This window comes from Dipodomys spectabilis, unplaced genomic scaffold (genome assembly GCF_019054845.1).
Source record: "Dipodomys spectabilis isolate Male_0828 unplaced genomic scaffold, ASM1905484v1 ptg000227l, whole genome shotgun sequence".
NCBI classification, from domain to species: domain Eukaryota; kingdom Metazoa; phylum Chordata; class Mammalia; order Rodentia; family Heteromyidae; genus Dipodomys; species Dipodomys spectabilis.
In genome coordinates, this window is record NW_024870904.1 from 3,023,881 (window position 1) to 3,044,362 (window position 20,482).

Genomic DNA, 20,482 nt, shown 5'->3' on the forward strand with positions numbered 1-20,482 from the left:
TCTGCCACACATGACTCAGGGGCACTAGGAATACTATTGCTCTGTACAGCTCAATATAAACAGACCCACTGGGCTCTGGATCCATCATCACCATTCAAGATGCTTTAACCAACCTGTAAAATTCTTGTCTGAGGTTTCTCTTATCCATGGTTCTGCACCTTGCTCCAGCTTCACAATCAATTCAGGTTTAGGAACACAGTGCCCTGTGAATAAGAAATAGTGGAGAACAATTGCTCTTGCTGGGTCATCATTAATGTAAGGTCGCAGACATCCTGTTCGCAAGGTTGCTCCTAAATCTGGTTTCTCAATTGTTTTTGTGGGGGGCCGTCGAGTTGTGGGGCGTGAACTCTGGGCCTGGGAGCTGTCTCTCAGCTCTTAAGCACAAGTCTAGCACTCTATCACTTGAGCCACAACACCAATTCTAGCTTTATTTCCCTGCTTATGTGTGCTGAGATATCGAACACAGGGCCTCAAGCATGCAAGGGAATTGGTCTACCCCTGAGACATCTTCCCAGCCCATGGTTTCTCTATTCTTAATAACTCCATGGTGGAGTTTCCCCCAGCTTTGAGTTTATTGTGTCCATTGTGTGGCTTGAACTCAGCTCTTTTGCTCAAAGCTAGCATTCTACTAGTTTGAGTCTTGCCTACGATTCTAGTTTTTGAATGGTTAATTGGAGATAAGAGTTTCATGGTCACTTTTCCACAGTTGCGGGCTTCAAACCAAAATCTTCAGATTTCAGCCTCCAGAGTATCTAGAATTCCAATCTTGATGCACTAAACTCTGTGTCAAGTTTGGCTTACAAATACACACTTTCACCTACTGATTTCCAGATCATACTGTCAGTAGTAATGTATATTTTATCTAGACTGTAGATCCACCTATAATAATTATCCCAAGTCTGAGAAGTCAATCTCCTATTATTGGATCATCGTTTAGAACTTTTGTACAAAATTGATTAGAAATCTTAAAGACTGAAAATAAAATTAGCTCTTGAGTTACATATAATGAAGTTGAAGTTTCCCTTACAAAGAAATGACACTTCCCATGGACTGGAATCATTTTTAGTTTTTTTGTTTGTTTGTTTGTTTTTAGAAAATGTTATGGTTCAAAGGCTTAAAACTGTAATCCTTCATTGAAGAGATGAGATCTGAAGTGGCAGGCTTGAAACCAACATGGGCATGGAAACCCAGAATATACCCCAAAACTAAAACCAAAATGGAGTTGTGGTTTCTGCAGTAGTGCAAGGCAAACAACAACAAGCTCCCAGACCTGAATTTGGCTGGCTTTTATACTAGCAGTTTTTTAGCTGGGAATGGACTGGAATCTTATACGTAGATAACATAAACAGTCAAATGTCTACTAAAATAAAAGCACTTGATCTTCCAAGAAAAAGTGACCTTTGCTCACCCAAGGACATTAGGTTGCTATAGGTCTCCAGCATTACATCTCTGTAAAGGGTCCGCTGACCAGGATCCAGATCCTGCCACTCCTTCCATGTGAAATACACAGCCACATCATCAAATGACATCAGCTTCTGTAATGGCACATTTCCATCAAGAAATTAGACCTGGGTCATGAGAATTCCAATCAGGAATTTCATTATGCTGCAGGTATGCTTTTGTCTTACATTAAATGTTTGCAGCTTGCTGTGTTATCTATTCACTGGGAAAATTAAATAGCAAATTAGAAATATTGGACAATATATAAACCTGGTCATTAAAACACACAGATTGGCAGGGCACTGGTGGCTTATCCTCCTAGCTATTGAGGAGGCTGAGGTCTGAGGATCTAGGTTCAAGGCCAGCCCAGGCAGGAAAGTCCATGAGACACTTATCTCCAATAAACCACCAGAAAACAGAAAGTAGCACTGTCACTCAAGTGGTAGAGTACTCACCTTGACCTGAAGAGCTGAGGGACAAGAACCAGGCCCAGAATTTAAGCCCCAAGACCAATAAAAAATTACAGTTTCCCTATTGCATGCAAACACATTTCTGCTGCTAGCAATAGAGACAAGATAAAAACTCTAAGGAGACAATAATGTGGCATGACAACAATAAGTCTAAGGAGGTGTCTGAAAAATTGTATTATCATTTTTTGATAAAATTTTAGTACATATAAGGGTAACAATGAATTAAACAAATATTTTTTCTGCATTTACATATACTGCTTCACCCTAAATCCTATTTTGACTTTCTATTAACAGGTACTCTCATAAGCAAGCAGAACACATTCAGGATATGACATGGAATACAGAACATAGAATATTACTAGACCTATGAGAAGCAGTGTCCACATGAATATTCAAAAATACTAACAGTACTCCAGAAAGTAGCTAATGATTTATTTTGCCCATATAAGATTTCATTGAGTTCACACATTAAAATACCCTAGGTGAACCATGTTTGGTTTAAATACTAAATATTGAAAAGTGGTCACAGATACCCTGATATTTCCATCCTATGTAAAAAAGAACTGCTACCATGAAGTTTTGAAAACTTTGCCTACATTCTACAATACAAAATATATGTGGGAGGGGAATAAAATATTCTTTACAATATTTTCATTTTAATAGACTTCATGGAAGGTGGAGGAAAATGTATACAAGCTCAAGGAATACTCAATATGACAAAAATGATGAATATGAACAAATGCTCCAATGTGTCACATATTTCTGAGTCATTTCTCCAGTAGATCCCTAAGGATATATTTCCACTTGTGTTAGTTAATCGCAAAATTCCTCAGAGATCCAAATCATTTCCTGAGAAATCCGTGAGATTTTGCAACAAGTGATATTTCTAATAAAGAACACCTTGTCACTGTATTTTTTTTTTATCAAAACCAGTTCCTATCATATACTGGCAGTGAATTAAAATATTCAAAAGTAGTGGGAAGGAAAGACAAAACAAATACCACATCAAATGAAGTTAGACCAAAGATAACAGAATCAGGAGAAAACTGATTTTCTTGTAGTTTATAAGTTGGGCGAAGAAAATACTTTTCTGTGGGGAACTCTGAAGTTGAGCTGAAGGGGGAAAAGGTTTGAGAGGTTGGAATTCCAGCCTGACCACAATGAGAACACTGAGGGCTGGCCACAGAAGGGTTAAAAGAGAATTCTGGAGAGGGTTAAGAGACTGGAGGGCAGGCCTTTTCCTTACTGTTGGAAAGATAGAAAGATAGCATCTGAAACTGAGCTGCTGTTCACCTTCAAGGCTAGGTAAGGTGAACTTCATGTCTGCATTTTATCTGGGAGCCAGTCTTCTGTCTCAGGAGATTAGGAAACATGTTTTCCTCACAACCTGTTGTGGCTCTGAATGTACTACTAATATAGATACTTCATTTTTGCATGTTATCAATGATAATCTTCCCTGTGTGCACTCAAGGAACTATGCTTGCTTGCTGGCACCAAGGGACCAAGTGCCAGAGAGCCTTCCGAACCCTGGTTTTCCCTAAGTCTATCTGTTTATGTTTTTGTGATTTTCTAATTTTGTTTCTGGAATCCTGTAGAACTCTCTAGGGAACAATTTTCCTATACAATGGGTAAGAAAAATGTCAAACCTAAGAGCCATGTCAGCAAAGTAAAACTGATCACTAAGAAAAAATAGTTCCCAGATAGATCATTTGAAGAAAAGAAACAACTGAGACACATATGGAGGAAAGAGGGAATGAGAAAAGTAAGAAAAAAATGATAGAAAGATAGATACAAAGAGAGAGAAAGAGAAAAATAACCAACACTAGTGAGTAGAAAATCAAAAATAGAGAGAGAAAATAGAGGAAAGAAATTTTGTGAGGATTCTTTAGAAAACAAACAGGAATTTGTAGAAAGACCATAAAGTTTAGCAACAAATATATCCTAAGTTTCAAGTAAGACGAAGAACATGAAGTCGACCAAGTACTATATATGGAGAGTAATTTAAGTACATATAGGTTAATCATTCCATAACAACACATGAATTTGTGTCTGTCCATAACACTATTTCAGCAATTCCAAGAAAATTTCATTGAAATAGTTTAATGTTGCTCATGAGGATGTGATCTGTTTGCAAGCTATCCTTCACCTTCCATGAGAAGAAACCTGCTTAGAGTCATTACATCAAATAACAGATTTGATGACATTTTATGAGAAGATGAAACCTAGACATTCTGAAGCCAATCTGCATTCAACTTAGAAAGAATATAACCATTTAATCTGCTAAACCTACAAGCAATCTTAATCTGCTAATCTATAAGCCATATGAATATGTTCCTGAGGCTGAATCTGTGTGGTTGGAATTGTTTTAAATTCTTGAACATCTTTAGGTTCATATAATGGAATAAAACCAAATGAGAAATAAAAAAACAACTCACCAGAGATCCATTCATTCTGTCTTGCTGCTGACAATGAGCAGAAGATTCTGGAAGCATGGCTGGGATACAAGAAAAATGACGTATTCAGAAATGAATCTGTGAGGAACATTGCTTGCAGACCCAGAGTTCAAGCCCCACCAATGACCAAAAAAAACAGAACCAGAAAAAGAAACCCGTGGAGGATAGACTCCAGCAGCAATCCCACAGTTCCTACCTAACATCAGTTCCAAAGCTTGAGATTCCTTCAAGTTACAGCTCCCAAGCTCCATTGCGCAGAGCTGGGCGCTTGCCTCCTGGCTCCCACCTATGGCAGGCCGAACTTTACTTCAGGGCACTTCCAGCAGCAAGGCAAAGAGAAAAAATCCAGCAGGGGCCCACTTAATATGCCCAAGGTGGGCGGGGAGACGCATGCCCAAAAGGATCTCTGAGCCACTTCCGCCCTCCAAAAACAAAAACAACTCAGGACTTTCAAACCAAAAGCCCTCCAAGGAGACTACAATTCCCATAATGCTCGGTGCCACCTTGCTTCACCTCTGGTCAGAAGAGTGCTTGGATGCATTGGGACTTTTCTCTCCCTGCTGTGGGAGCTAAGGTGAGTTTCTTCTTCAAAACCACTGCTTCCTTTGTAAAATATTGTAAGACCAACCAGAAAATGGATATATATGGGGAGAATTGGATGCATTGACTTTTTGGTACTTAGTTCTAATAATGAAATTGAAGTTATGAGACTGTGTTTCTCATACCTTTCTTTTTGTTCTATTCCTGTGTTCTGCTGAGTGTAAATTATATCTCAGTTTTGCTTTACATTGTTTAATACCTCCCCTCTCATCTTACAAACATACTCATAGACACTGAACTTATAACGGGTCATTTTCCATTAGTGTAATTTTACACACTGGCATAGAATAAGAAGATGGTTATGTGGATATGCATCATAATCCTTGTGTTGATTTAAATTTTGCAAAATCAAACAATTACTTTTTCCAGAAAATCCCCAATCTATCTATTAAATGAAAATGAGTTTTTGGCTGTTTCTGAATTTTGCTTTTCATTTAAGGGTTTTATGTTTTTTCTTTGTCTGTTCATCCTGAGGCTTCAACTCAGAGCTTGGTCACTGTCTGTGAGCATTTGCTGTGCTCTACTTGGATTTCCTTTAATAATTTCTTCAGGTAACTAGTGAAAAGTTTCCTCACAGGGATTCTTAAGAGCATGGCACATTTCCCTGATTTTCCTACAAAGAGAGTGGTTTGGGGGTCAGAATGAATGCAGGTGAGTAGAAGAGTGAAGTTTAGGCTAGGCTATGTTGATGTGAATCTTAATCATTTACAAACCAGTCTGCTTTTGTCTTCTCATTTTGCATGTGAAAATCTCTTTAGAATCCTTACCTCTTCTCTGATCCTAACAGTTCCTCTCAGTAGCTTTAGGCTACATATCTAGGGGACCTCTGACTTGTCTTCTCAGACCTTATCCATTAAGCTGTGGAATAAATCTTTGCCTTCTGCCACAGTCGTACAGAGCACAAGTAAGACTTCTGTGGGCCAACGGGATAATAATTAAGGAGACAGAGAGATGGCTGATGGCACAATTCTGCTATACTTCTCAAATGCTTGTGTAATATTGGTCTACGCCCACTGTGCCAAAAAGTGCAAACAGCACACACCTTTCCTCATTCTACTTCAATCAATCTTTTCCACCAAAGCCTCCCTTCACTTAAAGCCCCAGGCCAAACAGCTAGAACACACACTTCCTCAAACCAAGAAAGGGCAAGGACTTGCAACCCTGAGGGTGGGAGTCAATGGCCCTGAAGCCTTTGTTCACAGTTTGCCTGCTCCTGGCAGGCACCCCAGGGTCTGCAACAGTCTCCCTCTCTCATATTCAGAGATCCGATACTTGTCTCTTAAATATTTATTGTGATTTTTGGTGATCCTTTACATACAATATAATTGAGATGGTTTGGATTGGAAAGTTTCATGCCTGGTTTTAGGTCTCCAGTGTATAGGTTTTCTATATCTCCTTTTTGGACCTGAATTATTCCTCAGGAAAATGGAAATCAAAGGGCATATTTGGATTTATAGACTTCAACTTAAAAGCACCTCTAATAATATAAAGAAAATTTAATTTCATTCAAAAAATGTAAATTCCTGATGGGCAAGGAGAAAAGGATCAGAAAGAATTGGAGTACTTCCAAGACTACATGTGAAGTGTTGTTTTCATTGTTCAAGCCTGTATTTCTGATGCATTTACTTATATTTTTATACTTTTTTTTTTTGGTCGTTTATGGCACTTGTACTCTGAACCTGGGAACGATCTCTGAGCTCAAGTACTCTACCATGTGAGCCACAACACACTTCTGGATTTCTAGTGGTCACTGGAGATAAGTGTCTCACACATGTTGGTGGCCAGGCTGACTTTGAACTGGGATCCTCAGGTTTCAGCCTATTGAACAGCAAGGATTGCAGACATGAGGAACCAGCACCCAACTTGGATTTCTTGTGTTTTATTTCCCAACTCTGGGGCTTGAACTCAGTGCATGGACACTGTCACTGAACTTCTTTTGCTCAAGACTAGCATCCTACTACTTGAGCCACAATTCCACATTTTGCGTTCCTTTGTATGAGGTAGTGAGGACTTGAACCAGGGCTTCATGCATGCTAGGTAAGCATACTACCACTGCTTGGGCCAGCCACAACACCAGCAGTGCTCCAGAAGAACAAGGGGATGATAATGGAAGAGACAGAGACCAGGCCAATGATGAATCTCTCTTTATTTCTGCAATATCCTTAGCTATAGACACTTTCTATATCTGTCCAGTTCTTGCATCACATTGTTCTAGGACTCAATGTGGCAACAACTGCAGATCATATGCATCCTTCCTCATTCTAGTTCAACCTTTGTCCACCAAACTCCTACAGGTAAGGCCCCAGGCCCAGAAGCTAAAAGGAACACTCCCTCCTATGAAAATGGCAAGTACTTACAGCCCTGAAGGTTGCAGTCCATGGTTGTGGAACTTTTGCTCACACCTTGACAGTCCTTGCACCTCTGAGTCTGCAACAAGTCCTCCTTTTTATTTTGTAAATTGAGCAAGTGTCTATCAGCTGGAGCCTAGAAAATGCAGCAGATCATACATCTCAATAAGAATGGAAGAAAAAGGAATACGAAAACAAGAAACAGGAAAATGCCTAAGAAATGGAAAAAGGAGTGCTATTTCCTAGGCTGAATCCCTGCAGATAATGGAGAACTGATGCAGCTAAGTCTGCAGGGTGTGCTACCTATAGGGTGGAGTGACCAATATCAGATTTCTGACCCTGTAGCTGCCTAATGTCTAACCTTAATTTATCAAAGGAGGGCTGGGAAGGTGGCTCAGTGTGGCTCAGTGGTAGAACCCTTGCCTTGCATGCATGAGGTCCTGAGTTCGATTCCTCAGCACCACATAAGCAAAAAGAAAAAAGCAAGAATGGCACTGTCGCTCAAGTGGTAGCCCGCTAGCCTTGAGCGCCCAGGCCCAGAGTTCAGACCCTATGACCAGATCCTCCCCCCCAAAAAATTATCAAAGGTCCAGATTCCTCAAATATGTCACTGGATATTGGCCCATATCATATTGAGGGATAACACAGACGTACTAACCATTAGCATGTCACATCATTTTTAACTGAGTCTTTAGCACATCTACTTGATTATCAATATACATCATTGCTGTTTCCAAATCATAAAACATATCACAATCTTATCCAAGCCCACCTGCATCCCAGGGCACCAGAAACATATCAAGCCAAACTATTAACATGTTGTGTTGTATATATGGTTTGTATAAGGTTCACAGCAGAAGCAGTAGCACTAGCAAGAACATTTAGGGTAGCAAAAATGCTGGCAACCAATATTCCAAAAAATCTGCAGCAATGGCTAAGAGCCTATAATCCTCAATAGCAAACAGGGACCCAAACTTATTATACCATAATGGTTATATCAACTGAACAAGCAACATAAGTTAAGGTGATTGCATAGTAATCTCAGAGTATTTATGCAGTTAGTGAGAACACAATTGTTCCTGCTAGAGGCATCAAAAACTACCCCACCCTTGAAAACCACACCTAGCTCTACTATCAGCATGTATGGATACATAACACCACATTGCACAGTAACTGATACAAAACCATGAAACAGGACACGTCTCCGATACAGAGGTATGGGTTAGAGAGAGGCATTAGTCCAAAGGCCTCAGCAGCAGCCAGTTGCAGATGTCAGGGTGAGCTTGTCAAAACAGGCTGACAAACATGGGGGCCAGCAAGTTACCACTGATCACGTCACTCCTTGAGCCCAGTTATGCAGTGCATACTGGGAGACTTCCACCAGTACAACCGTGGATGTGAAATTATGGCTCTCCATAATCCACATGCCCTACATGGGGGTGGATCATCACAACCACAGGATTCTCCAGGCCTAGTGGAACCCATGAGGGGTGCACCATATCTCTTGCCAAAGGAATTATAGAAGTGTTATGCATGAGCTCCATGTTTTCCATTCATTCACCTTTTCCTCCAGAGGACGTCAGAACCATAATCTATCCCTGAATACCATACTATACTTGTACCTTCTACCTAAGCATCTGGAACAGTCAATCATTGAGATGAATGAAGGAAGAGGATATAATATTTGTATAACAAATAATGAGACTTACTCTGTGAGCATTGAACAATTCAAAAATAATGTAGGAAGTAAATTCTATTTATACTAGTACAATGAACAAAATACTTAGAAATGAATGTTTGAAAAATGTAACCTTGAACAATGAAAACTATGTGACACAGCTAGTCTAGGAAGCACCCATTTATACCTGATCCTTATCTCCTTGCCTCTCAGAAACTTACTTTTAACTTTTATAGAAAGAAAGAATTGTTTTTCCTTCATATTTTATAGTTGCTCCAAAGTTGACGTCTATATAGCCAAATGTGCCTCATGATCTCCGTTTTCATGAGGAATAGCTCAGGTCCACTAAAAGAGGCATGGAGAACCCATGCACTGGAGTACTGAATATCAGGCATGAATATTTCCTACACAATCCTTCCCAATCATGATGTGGGGAAAGGATCATCAACAATCACAACAAATCCTTAAGAGAAAAGCTTGGGATGTCTGATATGAGGGAGGGAGGCAAAAGGTTTATTCCACAGTGTAATGGATACAGTTGGGAAAACAAGTTTGAGGACCCGCAGCTGGCAGAAACTTCTAGGATCAGAGAACAGTTAGAAAATCAAAACAACAGGATATGCAAAACAGAAAACCAAAAACAGACTGGTTTGGATCAAGTTATCAAGCTTCACATGAACATAGACCTACCCTGGACTCTGTCTCCACCCACATTCACCCTGATCACCATTTTTGGAAGAGTCTTGGAGGAGGAGTACCATTTTCTAAGAAACCCCTGGGAGGAAACTTTTCACTAGTTTCCTCAAGCAATTAAGAAAAGAAAGGCAAGTAGAGCACAGCAAATGCTCACAGACAGTGCCCATGCTCTGAGTTCAAGCCATAGGACCAACAACAAAAGGAGGGAAAAAATATTAAAGGAAAGGCAAATTTCATATGCAAATAACCAAAAACTCCTTAAAATTGCATAGAGGGAATTTGGGAGTTTCTGGAAAAATAATGGGTAGAGTTTGACCAATCTATTTAATTCTAAGATTATAAAGTATGTCTACCTTAAAATTCTGCTATTTTATTCATTTATATATATATATATATTATAAATATATATATTATATATATAATATATATTATAAATATATATATATATATATATATTATATATATATATATATATATATATATATATATATATATATATATATATATATATTAGAGAAGGGGGAAATGATCCCAGAATCAATCAGCTAAGTGTATGTAAATACCTGATCTTGTGGCTTGAACTCTGGGCCTGAGCAGTATCCGTGAGCTGTTCTGCTGATGGTGAGCTCTACACCACCTGAACCACAAGGCCACTTTAGTATTTTTGTGGTTAATTGGAGAGAAAGCTCATGAATGTTCTTGCTCGAGTTGGCTTTGGACCAGCATCCTCAGATCTCAGCATCCTTAGTACATAGGATTACAGGCATGAGCTACTGGCACCCAGCTACAAATACCTTTTTAAAGAGAGAGGGGAGATATTCAAATTTTTAAGGCAAAACAGTGACCTAATTTATATTCAGAGGAACATACTTTTGAACAAAAACAAAATCAATAAGCATGGAGTCTCATAACCTCAATTACATTAATAAAACTAAGAATTAAAAAGCCAAATTATCTAATGATCCTAATACATTTCTTTGTTTTGGTTGATCTCACAATGATTCAGGAGGTAAACTGATTTTTTCAAGAAGAAACTCACCTTAGTTCCCGCAGTTGGGAGAGAAAGGTCCCCATGCATCCATGCACACTTAGGACAAAGTGTCTGGTGCCAGTCCAAACCCTGTAACAAGCCTACTTCCTCTAGTTGAATGCATCATGTTATGGGAATTGTGGTTTCTATTGAGGTACAGATCCTTTGAAAGAGTGGAGGGGGGCCGGGGTAAGGCTCTTGAACCTACTTGGCCACTGTTGGTGTTTTTAGTTTGTAAATTCAAGTTTCTTTCCTTTTGCCTTGCTGCTGGAAGTGCTCTGAAGTACAGCTTTGCATTCCATAGTCAGAGCCAAAAGGAAGAAGCCCAGTGTCTCTTCTTCAGAGGAACTTGGGAGCTGTAACTTGAAGCAATCTGAGTTGCCAGCCAAAGTCTGCCCTTCGCATCTTTCCCCAGTCTGAGGTTGATGATATTTTATGGCCTAATGGAATTGTGCTGCCATTAGCACTTGTTCCTGCAGGTGCAAGAAACTGGCTGAGAATCCTCTGGCTCTCTAGACAAGGAGAGTCTACAGACTGAACCTAGAGATTCTGGTACTCACCCATGTGGCTTTATAAACTTGGTTTTTGTGATTTGAAGCCAATGAATGGAAAACATTCCTTGAATATGTCTTATATAAACATAGTGATCTTCTTTTCACCCTCTGCACTTCCTATGGTGTTTGAAACTTTCAAAATGCACCTGGCACAGATATACTCCAATTATTGTGTCCTTTCTTGACAAATTACAATTTCTCCATTAATATAATTAGTCTATTTTACATCACTTAAAATGAGAGAGACTGGCTGGGCAGGTGGTTCAGTGGTAGAGTGCTTGCTTTGCATGAATCAGACCCTGTGTTTGATTCCTCAGAACCACAGAAGCAGGAAAAGCTGGCAGTGCACTGTGGCTCAAGTAGTAGAGTGCTAGCTTTGAGTTTGGAGCTGAGGAACAGTTCCCAGGCTCAGAGTTCAGGCCCCACAACCAACAAAAAAGGAGAGAGAGAGAGAGAGAGAGACTTCCTATCTATGTATTCCAATTTAATTGTTAAAATATAATTTGAATACAATACAATGACCTTGATATGTGTGCCCTTGTCCTGATACTTGAACTCAAGGTCTGGAAAATAACCATGAAATTATTTGGTTCAATGATAATATTGTACCACTTAAGCCACACCTCCCCTTCCAGCTACTTTGGCTATTTTATTGGAGATTAGTCTCTCAGACATTGTTTTACCAATGGCTTCATTTTGTGATCCATGTAGAGATCCATCATGTGCATCCCAGGGTACTACAAGCAGGCACAGGAGAAAGATTATTATAAGGTTTAGTAGAAGGACCATATTTCCTAGGAGAGGGAGCACATGCACGTGTCTGTCTTCAGGTAGCAACAGGAGCTGGGGGCAGGAAGTTAGGCAGGTACATGCTCAGGTAGGTGTGGGTAGAAGGAGGGAGTGGTCAGCAGTATGGAGGGAACTCTAGGTCTGGGAAGAGCTCAGGTCTGGGTGGAGCTGAAGAGCAAAGGTGGGGATAATATTAACTTTCCTCAGATCTCAGCCTTCTGAGAAGCTAAGATTACAGCCATTAGACATGAGAGCCTAGTTACAATGTCCTGTTTTAAATTCAGATTATATTCTATAAGATGAAATAGAAATAAGATGAAATAGAAAACTTGCCAGTTTTAAGGCAGATTGTTCAGTCACTAATGTGGATGAGGACAGTCCAAATCCCAAAACACACAGAAAATATCCCACTTTGAAATTTGGAACACTCCTCATCTTAAGTATTGTGAATATCAACACTTAGGCTATAATAAATTCACTTTACATTTTTCTCTTCTTTTTTGGGGTCTAGTCGTGGGGCCTGAACTCTGGGCCTGGGTGCTGTCCCTCAGTTCTTCAGCTCAAGGCTAGCCCTCTACTACTTAAGACACAGTACCACTTCCGGCTTTTTCTTTTTGCTTATGTGGTGCTGAGGTATCCAACCCAGGGCCTCAGGCATGCAAGACTAGCGCTTTACCACTGAGCCACCTTCCCAGCTCCACTTTAATTTTTCAAAGAAAGAAAATATTCTTATGATGTAGAAAAACCCAGTACTAATGTGCAAACACTGCTTTTAAAAGATTCATATTGTGTTTCCTATCAAAAACAACCTCACTGAAGTAAACAGAATAAATTTTCGCTTTTTGTAAATGTCACTGCAAAGTTCATGTATTTTATATTAACAATTACTATTCTGGGTAAATGGGAAAAATAAACTGAACGCTGGATAATAAAATTTCCTGTTTCATCAACCAACAAGTATAAGCAAAAGCACATACCTAAATAAGTTGTGGTTTTTTTCCATTTTATGGATCTACATTTTGGGGTGTATTTTCTGTTAATAGTGTTTAGTAACACATAAGGCTTTAATCTTCTGTGGATTTGTCATTACTGGATACTTTAATATTCTACTTGATTCAGGAATGTTTCTTCTCCCAAAAGAAGGCCTTATGCTTTTCCAACCCACCTATCATGGTCTGACCAGGAACTTCTAGGGTAAAATCACACAGGTTCTTTTCTGACGCTCTCATTTGTCTTCTCTCCTAGCCATGGTTCCAGAATCTTTATTCATTGTCAACAGCAAGAAAGAATGGAAGGATCTCTGATGAGATTCTTTTACTTCTCACTGTTTGACATTCCATTTTATGAACCTAAGGGTGTCCAAGATTGAAGAACAGAAGAAAAAGATTCAGCTTCAGAAACATGTTTCTAAAAAAGCTAAAGATGGCTTGGAGATTTAGCAGATTATCAAAACTTGCCTTCTAAGTTAAGTGCAGGTTTGCTTTAGTTTGTTTCTCATTTTTGAATGTCAGGACAAAGTCGTTCCACTTGTTATGTGATTCAATGACACCTAGGAGGTAACTTCTCATGGAAGTAAAGGTTGGCTAGAAACTGGTCAGACATCACATTCTCATACACAACATTAGACTATCCTAATGAAGTTTTACTGGATTTGCTGAAATAGTGTGTTCAAACATAACTTTGATTGCTGTACAGGCCCGAGTGTGTTATAAGTACTTCAATTGTCTCTGTAAATACTCTTGGACTGCCTTGTAGTATTTTTCTTTTTTGAAACTTAGGCTGTATTTTTGATGGTATTTATAGAAATCTCTGTTTTTCTCTAAGGTACGTACAAGTGTAGAAGTGCTGGACCATATTTCTATGTAATTGTATATTTAGTTCTTTTTAGGACTCTTTGTGCCATCTTTGATACTTTTACATACCTGAGAGAAATGCATCAAGGTTCACATTGTTGTCACAACTTTCCTAGCTTTGTTGGAGTTTGGAAGGATTTTTAGTGTTTGGTTAATAACTACGGCCATACTAACATGTGTAAAATAGTTATTTTATTGTAATTTTGATTTGGATTATTCTCATGACCATTGATACTACTTTTATATTTTAATCAGCTATTTGTGTATGTCCATTTTAGAAACATCTCTTCAATCTTTTTCCTATTTTAAAATTAGATTTTGTTGTGTGGGGTTACTTGTAGGATTTTCTTTATATTTTCTAATTCAGATTTGTTAGGAATCTATTTAAAGACATATGCAAATATTTTCTCCTACCATGCTTTTGCTTCTTCATTGATAGTTCTTTTCATTATACAAGATTTTGATTATGTGCACTTAATCTTTTTTGTTTTTTTTTTTTGGTTTTGTATTTATTTTTTAATTTTTACTTATGATTTATTTTCTTGGCTTTCTTTTGTTTTATTTTTTGGTCAGTTCTGGGTCCTGAACTCTGGGCCTGGGTGCTATCCCTCAGCTATTCAGCTCAAGGCTAGCACTCTACCACTTAAGCCACAGCCCCCACTTCCGACATTTTCTACTTATGTGGTGCTGAGTAATGGAACCCAGGGCCACCATCCCAACCCTCATTCATTAATTTATTTATTGTCAGTCATGGGGCTTGAAATCTGGGTCTGAGCTTGTGCCTCAGCCCATCAGTTCAAGCCTAGCACTCTACCACATGGGCCACTGCACCACTTCTGGCTTTCTGGTGTTTCATTGGAGATAAGATTTCACAGGTTTTCCTGCCCAGGCTGGCTCTGAACCATGATCCTCAGATCTGGCTCTCCTGAGTAGTTAGGATTACAGGTGTGAGCCACCAGAGCCTGGCATTTGTTTGTTTGTCTCTTTGTTGCATGAGTCACTTTTGGTGTCTTATTTTTTAAGATTTACTGTCAAATCTAATGCCATAAGGCTTTCTTCCTCTCCTGTCTTCTCCTCCTCCTTTCCCTTTCCCTCTTTTTCCTTTCTCTCCACTACTCTCTTGTCTCCTCTTCTTCCATCTTTTTCCTGACCTTTGGCTTCCCTTCTCTCCCTCCTCCACTCATTTTCTTTTCTCTTTATGTCTGAGATGAAGACTTGCCAGTTTTCACAACAATTAGTTTTCTAATTTAGAAACACATGTAATACACATACCTCAGACTCCACCATGGCTTTCTAGAGCTACTATTGGAGCTTGAACTTCAGGTCTCAGACAGTCAGCTTCCTCACTCACTGTTGGCACTATCACTTGAGCCTTACCTCTAACCTGTTCATTAGCTGCTTAATTTGAGTTGTCTATCTAGGCTGACTTCCAGACCTCAGTTTCCTCCTTAATAGTTAGGGTAAAATGACAGTCTTGAGCCAGAAGTGCTTGTCTTGTGTTTTTATTACCTCAACATTTAACATTAACACTTAATTGGATACCACAATGAAAGGATTATTGTTACTGGTTTATGTAGAGTTAATATTCAACCTAAACTGAAATAGTTTATCTTGCAAATTGAGTGCTGTGTTACATTTCTAAAAATTGCAACTGTTCTTCTAACTCTGGTAGATTTTCATCACCAAGCAAATCGTTTATGCTGGAGGTATTGTTTTATTATTAATGTAATATAATATTATTATGGAGATGATGCATACAGAAATTAATAAATTCTTTTCATATAGTATCTTCCATTCCTTCACTCTCTCCCAATCCCTCCCTCCTGTCTCTACTCCTGACTTGTATACTATATTCTCATCACCCTATTTCCCTCAAATTCTATGGCTCTACCACACCCTCCAGAAGATATTCAAGTGAATACACCATACATAATTCAAAGCACTTTTTATGATTTTACAACTGACCTAAGACAGTTGCTCCCTTTAATATTCTATACATTATAGTAATAGCATACATTTGATACAGATCTATTCTAGTTTCCATCTGTTTTACTGCTAGCTTATGAGAAATATATTATTGAATTTTATTGTGTTTATAACAGATTCCTTTCTCATACTGATTTCTGGACAATTTGTCTTCAGATCTATTCTCAGTGTGTCTGTCTTGGTAAATATAACACCATTGTGCTTTATAAAGAGCATTTAGGTAAAGATAATGCCTTCCACATCTTGTCTGTTTTTTTAGTCATTAAGAGGAGTATTAGAGGCCGGGCACCAATGGCTACCACCTGTAATCCTAGCTACTCAGGAGGCTGAGATATGAGGATCACACTTCAAAGCCAGCATGGGCAGGAAGTCCATGAGACACTTGTTTCCAATAAAGCACTAGAAAACCGGAGGTGTCGCTGTGTCTTAGGGGGTAGATCACTCGCCTTGATCTCAAGAGCTGAGGGATAGTACCCAAGCCCCAAGTTCAAGCCCCACGGCCGACAAAATAAAAGTGGAGTACCAGTTCTCCAATCATAATGATAGATTAAAGAAATCATCATTCTTTGGCCTTTTAACCATGTCTTTGTAGACTTTACTTTTCAGCATAAAATTTTTATTATACAGATTTATGATATACCTGTTATTACCAATGCTCTGTATCTGTGGTAACACAGTTTGTGCTGATGTTTATTTCCTCTCATATTATCAGTATTTGTATTTTTCATTATTGATTTTTGCTTAGGGTATCCTTATATTGATTCATTTTGATTTCTTGATAATTAATGTATATCTCCTTGAATAGCTTATTGAGATTTATGAGTGTATTTTCTTCTGTTCAAATCAGATAGAACCTGATATATTTACTATTTTTACATTACAATATAAACATGGTTTCATTTTAGTAATTACTTTGCTATTTTTTTGTTTGTCTCATCTGATACTTCTTTCTCAGTTTGCTTTCATGTAACCTGCACACAGCCTACGATACAGTGCAAATCACCTGTTATATAATCTCCAGGCAATCTTCTATACACTCTAAATCACTTCTGATACCTACTACAATTTAAATCCTACTAAATAGTTGTTACACTGCATTGTTATTAGGATAATGCCAGTTTTTTCAAAGACTGCATGTTTACTATAGGTGGCATATTTTTCAAGTATTTTGGTTCTATGGTTTGTTGAATCTGTGAAACAAACAAATAGGTAAGGCCTAATAAACTCCTATGAAAATGCTAGTACAGGGGCTGCAAGGTGGCTCAGTGGTACATTGCTTGCCTTGCATACATGAGGCACTGAGTTCCATTTCTCAGCAACACTTCAGCAGAAAATGCATTGTGACTTATCACCAATTAAATGGCAGAAAACTAGAAGTGACATTCTGGCTGGAAGTGGTAGCATGCTAGCCTTTAGTGAAAAGCTTAGGGAATATGCCAGGCCCTCCCTGAGTTCAAACCCCACAGCCAACAATTAAAAGGAAAAAGAAACAATCCCAAACAAATAAAAACCTCATTACTTACTCATGGCCTTTGTTCCTCTTTTTCTTTCTATTTGTAACTGAATACTTCATGTCATTCCATTTTCAACTTTCTTTCACATTGGGGGTTGAACCTTGGGACTTGCACATGGAAGGTGGATGCTACATACCAACCTATTGTTTCTTCTTTTAACATAAAAAAAGTCTGCTTATAGGACAGGGAAGTTGGCTAAGTGGTACAGTGCTTGCATCCCATGAATGAGGAGCTGGGTTCTATTCCTTAGGTCCACATACACAGAAAAAGCCAGAAGTGGTGCTGTGGCTCAAGTGGTAGAGTGCTACCCTTAAGCAAAAGCAACTCAGGGACAGCACCTGAGCCCTGAGATCAAGCCCAAAGACCTGCAAAACAAAAAGTCTGCACATATAAATTAGTCAATGCTTCCTTTGCAATCTAAAAGATATTATTTCCAATCACTTCAGATCACTTTCAACAGTATTGTCTTCCTTTCCAGTGAGTGCAGGGGCCACACACAGAACAGACCTTATGCCTCTGCTGTCACTTATAAACTAGCTGTTGTACAACAGTAAGAATCAAAAGATACATTTCTGCCCTTATTATTTTGAACATAATGGAATTTGTAAGGTTAGGTAAAAATTAGTGAAGGAAACCCTTCCTTTTCACTTATTTTTTGTGATTCTCATGGATATATCTTGTTTTACACTCAAGTCCCACACTTGTCATTTGAGTTCTCTCTGAACTACTTTTCAAATTGTTTTCTTCTTAGGACATACACATACACACACATGCTCAAGAATTTTTACTAGGTCATCTAACAATTGTTTTATTACCAATTCTTCTTATCCACAAGCAATTGTATCATCTTCCTAGGACAAGACTATTACATTAGGCCACTGACTTCTCTTACAGGTCTCTGTGTCAACAGTCACCCTGCAGGAAACACCTGCACACCTTGGCCCATGGTGCAGGGGCCATGCTGTGTTGGTGGTGGACTGATGGGGAGCACATACCCTGCTCTGGGCAGCTCACTCCTGTCCCATGGGGCTTGCATGGTTTGCTGTTGCATAAAGATTTTGGCACTGCCCTCCTCTCCTCAGCTGGCTTCTTACCAAACTTTTCTATTGTGTACCTTCCATTTTGAGTTCTGGCATAGACCATGAGCCCAACCAACTTTCACTACACCAGATGAAGTCTCCACATCAAACTTTTGGTAACAAATATTTAAGTTAAAATATACATATAAAGTTTTGGCTGGTTTTGTTCAGACTCCATATACAAGTGAGGCAAAAGATGGTTGGCTGTGGATGCTCCAGGTAGTCATCTGCTCAAAGTACTGAGACCTCTACAACAGGGACTTCATACAAGGGTTTAAGTGATCCAGAAAAATGAAAGACAATTTTCAAAGAACTTCTCAATTCATTGAGGGAACAGAAAAAATGTACACTTAATGTTAAGCTAATTATGAGAGGAAAAATGACCTAGAGCTGGAAAAACTTATAGATATAAGTACTCAACTTAATGGGAGGGGGCCTTGGGTGGTCCCTGAGGGTCTAGTGAAAATCCTATGATAGCTTTGTTCAGTTCCCACTGTGCTTAGTATCCCAGCTTCTTTCCCTTACAGTCACTCTATGGTGTATCATTCCAGGTTAACCTGAGGAAGAAACAAGGTTTCACCTAACATCTTGTTCTCTCATTGGGATCAAGATTGATTGGGAATTGGAGGTTCTTGGTTAAATACTTAGAACTCTGGAAAGCAGACTCTTCAGGGTCCTGACTTTGAATCATATTAACTGCCCCTGCTGATGATATCAGAATTTTCTCTAAAATAAATGAGTTTATTTTATCCAGTAACAGTCACTGAATGGCTATTGAAAATAATCTAATTTAGAGCTGAAATCTTCATACAAAAGCAGAACTCTTCTAAAGCCTAATTTTGAAAAGGGCTACAGGATGAACCATGTGGTAGGAACCTTGACATTCTGAAAACTTATGCAACTTAACCCACTCTTCGTGATTGTGTCTAGGGTGAATATGTACCTAAGTCATGGTTCACCACTTCTCTTCTGAAGACAGCTTTTAGAATGAGCTGAAATTAGATATCCTGTCATTCACCCCTGGGAGTGGCCTTGAAATAGAGTGCAATCAGAAAGGGAAAAACAACAAAAATGCTTAAACACATCTGAACAGCTCAGATTGAAAAGAGGTTTTCTCCTACATCTATGTGCACACAGCACAAGATCACAGTCTTCTCGTTCAAATATATTGGTATTCTGGGACCTTAAACCATCACTACTTGATACCTCTTTTCTTATGATGCTGTTTCAAGTATACTGAAATATTTGGCCACATTTTATATGTTGAGATCTCTCTTTGAAGGTCTCATTCCGCACTTTACAGACGTGAACCACATTGTCCTGCATAGTATCTTGAACCTCTACAAGGACTTATGAACTAGTCAGAAACATAAAGGTCTGTGTATGTGGATTCACTTGACAAAAGAAACCAAAATATTCATACAATCTATCATTCCCCTGGCTTATAAGACATTTCAATATCATCCTCAATTGAGGATAATGACTATACTCTATGGATGACTTTAGGCTTAAACAAGAATGGTAACTTTTCTGCATGAGGGCCTAAAACCTATTTTACAAAATATCTTCCCTGGCCTTGGAGTTCTTTCTACTCAGGGACTGGGTACTGTCCCTGAGCTTTGGTAATAAAGGAACAAAAGTGTTGACAGTCTATCAACTTCATTCACAGCACAACTTGTGGGAAATTTGGTGATAATTGGCCATAACACTTTTACAGCAATTCCTACCTAGTTTGCCTTTCAATTGTGATCTTTAAACCTCATACTCTTGAGCAAGTAAGAATCCCGATGTGAAGCACCAGTGCCCTGTTAGATCAGGAGATCTTAATTACTTGATCCAAACAGGACTCATGGTGTCCACATAACAGGATATAAAATTCATAACATCATATATATAGCCATATGCAAAGGTCCTTTTGCAATCACTTGGTAAAGGACTGTTTACCTATCATTGGGTAAACCACACCCAAATTCTTCCACTAAATATTTGGAA